Here is a 7,833-nt window from a genome sequence, read left to right as displayed (position 1 = left end):
GCAAACCCCTCAGCTCCATAGGTCCTTTCTCTAACTCCTTCACTGGGGACCATGTACTCAGTTCAATGTATGGCTGTGAGCCTAAATATAGCTATCTCCTGAGAAGCTCTGACAGTACCTGACTAATACAGGTGTAGAGGCTCACTGCCATCCATTGAACTGAGTACTTATTTTAATTATTTACTTTACATCGCACTCACTGTCCTCTCCCATTTACCACCCACAATCCTTCCCTCTATATCCCCTACCCTTCTCCTAAGAACATTTGGGGGACCCTCCTGTGTATAACCCCACCCTGGCACAACAAGTCTTCAAGTTTAGGTGCATCCTCTTCCACTGAGGCCACACAAGGCAGTCCAGCTAGAAGAACACATGCCTTATATAGGCAATAGCTTTGGGGAAAGGACTTATTCCAGTTATTTGGGATCCACATGAAGACCAAGCTACACATAAGCTACACATATGCAAGGAAGCCTATGTCCAGCATATGTATGTTCTTTGGTTGGTAGTTCAGTGTCTGAGAACCCCAAGGGTACAGATTAGTTGACTCTGTTGGTTTTCCTATGGAGTTTCTATTTCCTTACAGGCAACAATCCTTCCTCCTATTCTTCCATAAGAGCCTCTAAGCTCCATCTACTGTTTTGTTGTAGGAATCTGCATCTGTCTGAATAAGCTGCTGGGTGGAGTCTCTCAGAGTACATCCACACTAGACTTCTGTATGCAAGCATAACAGAGAAAAATTTATAGTGTCCGATATTGGTACTAGGCCAAAGGATGTGGCTCAACTGGGACAGGTAATTAGTTGGCCATTACCTCAATTTCTACTCTGTCCTCTCTCCCTGTATTTCTTGTAGACAGGATACATTTTGTGTCAAAAGTTTTGTGTGTGGATTGGTGTCTCTACTTCCTTAGTGATGTTCCTGCCTGGTTACAGGATGAAGTCTCTTCAGGTTCCATATCCCCACTGCTTGGAGTTTCAGCTAGCTTATCCCCATTGATTCCTGGGAAACTCTCCACACACACAAGGTCTGTAACACATCCTCTTGATGCCCCACCACTCCCCAACCCCAGTAGGCACATAATTTTCTTCATTCTCCCCTCTGTCTTCTCTCTCCCTACACCTGATTGCCCATTCCATGCCAGCCACAGCTCAGACTCAATTCCATCCCTCCATCTGTTTCCCCTTCTAAGTGAGATTCTAACATCCTTGCTTGGGCCTTCCTTCTTATTTAGCTTCTTCACATCTGTGGAATGCACTGTGGATATCCTGTATGTTATGGCTAATATTCACTTTATAAGTGAGTACATACCATGCATGTTATTTGAAGTCTGGGTTATCTCATTAAGGATAATATGCCTGTGTAATTCAAGATGTCTGTTTATAATACCTGAATTGCATTGCATTGTGTAGATATACCATTATTTTGTTTATCCATTCTGCAGCTGATAGACATCTAGGTTGTTTCTAGTTTCTGTTTATTATGAATAAAGCCGCTATGAACATAGTTGGGCAAGTGCTTCTGTGGGATGGTAGAGTATCTTTAAGGTTTATGTCCCAGAGTGGCATACCTGCCACTTGAGGTAGAACTATTCCAGATTTTTTGAGAAAATGCCAAATTGACCTACAAAGTGGTTGTACAAATTTGCACTCCAGCTAGCATTGGAGAAGTTTCCCCCTGTTCCCCATACTGGCCATCATGTGTTATCTTTTGAGTTTTTGATCTTAGCCATGCTGATGGGTGCAAGATACAACCTCAGAGTTGTCTTCATTTTTATTTCCTTGATGACTAAGGACTTTGAACACTTCTTTAATTGTTTCTCAGCCTTTCAATATTCCTATTTCAAGATTCAAGAATGTTGAAAATTCTCTCTTTAGCACTGTACCATATTTTTAAAGTTGGGTTATTTGGGCTGTTGTTGTCTAACTTCAATCTGCAGGCTGCTGTTTTGTCCTATCTAGAGTGTGCTTTGCTTTACAGAAACTTTTCAGCTTCATGAGGTCTCCTTTATCAGGTATTGATCTTAGAGCCTGAGCCATTGGTGTTCTGTTCCTGAAATTGTCTACTGTACCAATGTACAGTCAGTGGTCTAAAAAAACATCCACTTTGTTAAGATTTTCCTATTTGTGGAGTAGATGCTTTTGAATTAAGACATAATAATTCTTAGAATGTCCTCAGTCTCTGTTGTTACATCTCCCTTTTTATTTCTGATATTTATTTGGATACTGTGTCTCTGTCTTTTATTTTTTTTAATTTGGCTAAGGGTGGAGCAGTGTAGGGCACTGGTCTGTTCAGACAACTTAGGTTCAGTCGAATAATAGCCTTGAACCCTGGAGTCTCAGTGGGCAGTTTTCTGCTTGCAGGGGGAGAAGGAGCTCGGCTATAACTCCTGAGTCTTTGGCTTCTGCTTCAGTCACAACCCCTCACAACTGCTCCCGCAGGAGATTTGTGCTCTATCAGGCAGACAATGCCCCAAGCTCCCAGCTTTCTAGCTGGACCTTATCCCCAGTCATCTGACAGCCAGACATGCCATGCCCCATACAATATAAGGGACAGTTTACCTTCACCTCTCTCTCTTGCTCTTTGTTCCTCTCTTACCCTCTTTCCTCTATTGTTCTTTCTCTCCTCTCTTGCACTTTGTCTCTTCTTGCTCAGTACCAATGACTTCTCCTCCCATTGATGTCTAACAAGGCCATCTCTGTGACAAATGCAACTGGAGCCATGGGTCCCTCCATGTGTACTCTTTAGTAGCTTAGTACTTGGGAGCTCTGCAGGTACTGGTTGGTTCATATTGCTCCTCCTATGGGGCTACAAGCTCCTTCAACTCCTTTGGCCCTTTCTCTAGCTCTTTAATTGGAGCCCTTATGTTCAGTCCAATGGTTATCTGTGAGCATCCATTTCTGTATTTTTCAGGCTCTGGCAGAGCCTATCAGGAGACAGCTATATCAGTTTCTTGACAGCAAGCACTTATTGGCATCCACAATAATATCTGAGTTTGGTGACTATATATGGGATGGATCCCCAGGTGGGAAGTCTCTGGATGGCCTTTCCTTCTGTCTATACTCCACACTTTGTTTCCATATTTCCTCCCATGAATATTTTGTTCCCCCTTCTAAGAAGGATCAAAGTCCCTGTGATTTCACCTCACACCAGTCAGAATGCTTAAGATCAAAAACTCAGGTGACAGCAGATAGTAGGGAGGATGTGGAGAAAGAGAAACACTCCTCCATTGCTGATGAGATTGCAAGCTGGCACAACCACTCTGGAAATCAATTTGGTAGTTCCTCAGAAAATTGGACATAGTATTACCTGAGGTCCAGAAATACCACTCCTGTGCATATACACAGAAAATGCTCCAACATGTAATAAGAACAATTCCTCAACTATGTTCATAGCAGCCTTAATTAAAACAGACAGAAGCTGGAAAGAAACCAGATGTCCCTCAACAGAGAAATGGATACAAAAACTATGTTACATTTACACAATGAAGTACTACTCAGCTATTAAAAACAATGAATTAATGAAATTCTTAGGCAAATGGATGGGACTAGAAAATATTATCTTGAGTGAGGTAACCCAATCACAAAAGAACACACATAGTATACACTCACTGATAAATGGATATTAGTTCAGAAACTGGGAATACCCAAGATACAATTCATAGAATGCAGGAAATTTAAGAAGAAGGAAGATCATTATGATTTATAAATGCATTATGATTTATAAATGCACTCTTACCTATGTGTTTAAAGCTGAAAATAAATCTTTCTTTTTAAATTGACTTTAGTGGAGGATGGAGAGGTGGCTCCTGAATAAGACCCATAGTCAGTTTCCAGAACCCACATCAGGCAACTAACAGCCTCTCTTATAGAAATATTTACAGGACATCCAGAACCTCCTTCTGGTCTGTATGCATACCTGTTTGCACATGATGTAAATAAACTGGTATAGGCCCACATATATAAATAAAATATGAATATAAAAATGTGTGTTAGATTTAAGTTGGAAGGCATTTTATTTTTCAGCAATTTTATATATAAAATGTATAGTACCTCGAGCTTGACCAATTCCAAGTGAGTATGTTTTTTCACATTTGAATGTAAATGATATTTAAATAAAAAAATGTATCCATTTGTCTCTTATTTATTTATTTTTCTGTATTCAGTGTACATGATATTAGATTTTATAAGTACATAGGAATATATAATTTACTTTGAATCAATTTTCCCTTGTACTGGACTATATTGACTTTTCTCTTCTCTTACTTTAGTCCCTGTCTTCTCCTAAATAATTTTACCCCCTACATTCATATCAGGCATACATATATGATTTTATGTATCTGCAGAAATTTAAGAACCACAAATGAAGAGAAATGTACATATTTTCTTTCTGAGGCTTCCTTAACTTGCTATTATAATTAATTCTAATTGTATCTATTTTTCCTGAAAATGATATAACTTCTTTTTTTTATAGATGCCTCACTCTCCCTTTCTCTCTCTCTTAGTCTCTCTTTCCATTTCTGTCTCTATCTTTTTTGCGGGGGGGGGTGTTGTTTGAAACAGGGTTTCTCTGTATAGCCCTTGCTGTCCTGGAACTCACTCTGTAGACCAGGCTGGCCTTGAACTCAGAAATCCATCTACCTCTGCCTCTCAAGTACTGGGATTAAAGGTGTGTGCCACCACTGCCCAGCTCTATCTCTATCTCTCTCCATCTCTATTTCTCTCTCTATCTTTCTTTCTCTCTCTCTATCTCTATATCTCAATCTCTATCTCTAACTCTATACCTATATATATCTATCTAGATATAGATGTAGATAGATATAGATACATAGATATAAATATATAGAGAGATAAATAGAAAAAATATGATATATTATAAGTTTTTAAATATTTTTTATTTTCATTATTCTATTGATGGACATCTAAGTCTCTTACTTATTATGAATAGTGATTAAAAATTATTGTTGTGCAAGTATCTGTACAATGTGTTGACTTGGAGTCATTCTGGTAAATACAAAGAAGAGGTATAGAGTTAATAAAACACATACAGTTTTGAAAAGCTGAATTTAAATTGCTAATAAACATATGAAAAATGTTCAATCATTTTAGCCATCAGAGAAATACAAATTCTAACTATTGTGGGGCAAGTGTACCATGCCGTGTACCATGCCACCAGACAGAAGAACTTGTATGGTTGAGCAGGCTTAAACCCCAGAGAATGTCAGAATGGAGAATGGCAGGTATGGAGACAGATCTCTTCCAAACTACCTTATCTTGAACTTTTAACTATAACACCCCACTAAGAGGACTATGGAAATTGGTCACATAACATAAAAACCTGAAGTTCTTCATGCTAATGAGATATCTACATATGTCCCTAGTATTTAGCTAATGCGCTTCCCTTCCTGGGCATTCCTTACTGCAAATGGTATTTAATCCCTGGCTCACTCTGAGTAAAATGTATGCATTTACATATGCCATCAAATAAAACAGTTTGGACAAGCAAGGGACTTGACTCCTTCATCAAGGATCAACATTGGGGGGGGGGGTGTTGTATGATTTGTAAAATGCTGCACCTAAATATTCCAGAGAAGACCTTCTGTTTTGCAGCCCATTGCTACTCTAGGCACTCACTCAGAACCAAACTGGCTCCTGCTCCTGTCATGGGCTCAGCCATCCTCTTCTTGCCTGGCACATAGGTGCCCTGAGGGAAAGAGTAGATCAAAGTATCCCTGTTCTCAAATCCAAGTAGTACTCAAGGAGAGTGTGGGTACACAGGAGACAGGAATCTATGTCATCCATCCTAGACTCTGCAGTTTCTTACCTGGGGAAACACAGACTACAACCCCTATTAAGGACTGTGTTCTGCCTTCCCTGATTGGCTTGCTAGTGACAGTGTTGAGGAAGACATGCAGCCATACGAACTACATTAATAGTCCATCTCACCCAAGTCAGAATAGAGATCATTAAAGAAATAGTAATAATAATAATAAATAACAAATGCCAAAGAAGGTGAGGATACTAAAGATCTCTTAAAGACTATAGGTGTTGTACAGCCACTGTGAAAATCAATATGGAGTCTCATAATAAAAGAGAAAATTAAAAATTTTACTCTCTTTTAAGTGTATCTGTCTAATCTAAAGTCAAGGAAGAAAAAAATAATCATGTTCAAATTATACCTAAGAAAAATGTAATCAAAATAATTGGATAAAAATCCTAAAATCTATAAATAATCAAAAATATAAGAACATTTTGTTGAAAAGAAAAGAGAAGACAAGGAGAAAGGAGCAGATCCAAAATTATTTTTCAAACGGAACTAATTGGAAAGCCATAATTAGTTTTTGAAGTAGGAGATCATTAGAAGAGACAGCTATTGTGTATAACACGATAGGGCTCCTGAAATGAGAGATAGATTCTTCAGTGTCCAGAATATCAAGTGAGATATAGCATAAGGGGAGCACGCAGCCATGAAGGAGCCTTGGAGTGACAGACAGCTGTGCCTTCCAAGCCAGGGAACAAAGAGGGTTTGTAACTCTTAGGGTTTTTGGTGTAGATGGACAGGCTTATACGCAGTGATCTATTTGGCCTAGAATACATAACTTTACTCACATTAAAGAAGGGAAAATCAGAAGGGGAGAGATATTTCAAATTTGTCTTTGTCCTGGACAGCAGAGGAGAGACTGGGCTTGTTTCCAGAGGAAAAGATGAGAACAAACATTTGTTAGCATAGTAGAGACCCAGACTGCAGGGAGGTGTGCACTGTTTTGCTTATTAAAGTTTCTTGAAGCAACAGGTCCTTGATTTAATGAGTATCTATTATTTAGCTCATTCTTTGGAAGACTGAGTTAATTTCACAAAATATCCTGTACATCTTTTATATCAGGTATTACTTAGGATCACTGAGGTTACTGTCAAATGTATTCTTTCAGTTTGAATTAAATATTTCCACATGTGCAGTATGAAAATCAATGTTATCAACAGCCATCAACTAAAGAAGAGGAAATCATGAAAATCATGTTTGCTCACTTTGAAAATAAGGAGACAATATGAAGCCAATAACATATATTTATTACATTTATAATATCTCAGCCTATATTATGAACATTTGATTTTACATTGAAGTTAGAAAACAGAGGCTGAAAAATTAACTTAATTCACTGAATCATATATGCTAAAGAACTGAGTCCTATTAAATCTGTGCAAAACAAAAATTGAAAGCCTCAACCACCAGTTCTAACCTCATTATACCAATAAGGTTTAATATGAAAATTATTCCCCCCACACAAAGCCACAGAGAAATAAGCACATTGTGTTTTCCAAAGGAGAAAAAAATCTGAGAATAAAATAGACTTCCATTATTTTATTTTTTTTCCTTGAGAAAAAATGTCATGGGATTTGCAAAAACCTTGGCAGGTTTCTTCAGGCAAGGAATAATAGTAGCAATAACCACCACAAATCGTTTCCTGGAAGCTAAAGGCAAGCAGAACCAAGCCAACAGTCCACAATTATACCTGAATAATGGAACAGGTCACATCAGGAGCAGCATTTACTGGAAGCAGATGAAAATGAATTAAAATTATCTCATAGAGAAAGATATGATAGAACAGCCAGGCAACAGTTGGGCATGTTCTAACTTCATCGTCATTTTTTTCTATTTTCTATCTTTAACTCTCCTGTAATTTCTAAAAACTTGGGCCATATTAAAATATATTCTTATGATATCAATATGAGCCATAATAACACCTATAAGTATTTGTAAATGTGTTTTGTTATGTGAAGCACAATGTATAAAGTATTTCTCATGCTTGGTTTATAGCATGTGTGATTTGGAAAAC

Source organism: Mastomys coucha, chromosome X (assembly GCF_008632895.1).
Source record: "Mastomys coucha isolate ucsf_1 chromosome X, UCSF_Mcou_1, whole genome shotgun sequence".
NCBI classification, from domain to species: domain Eukaryota; kingdom Metazoa; phylum Chordata; class Mammalia; order Rodentia; family Muridae; genus Mastomys; species Mastomys coucha.
This window is presented reverse-complemented; position numbering follows the sequence as displayed.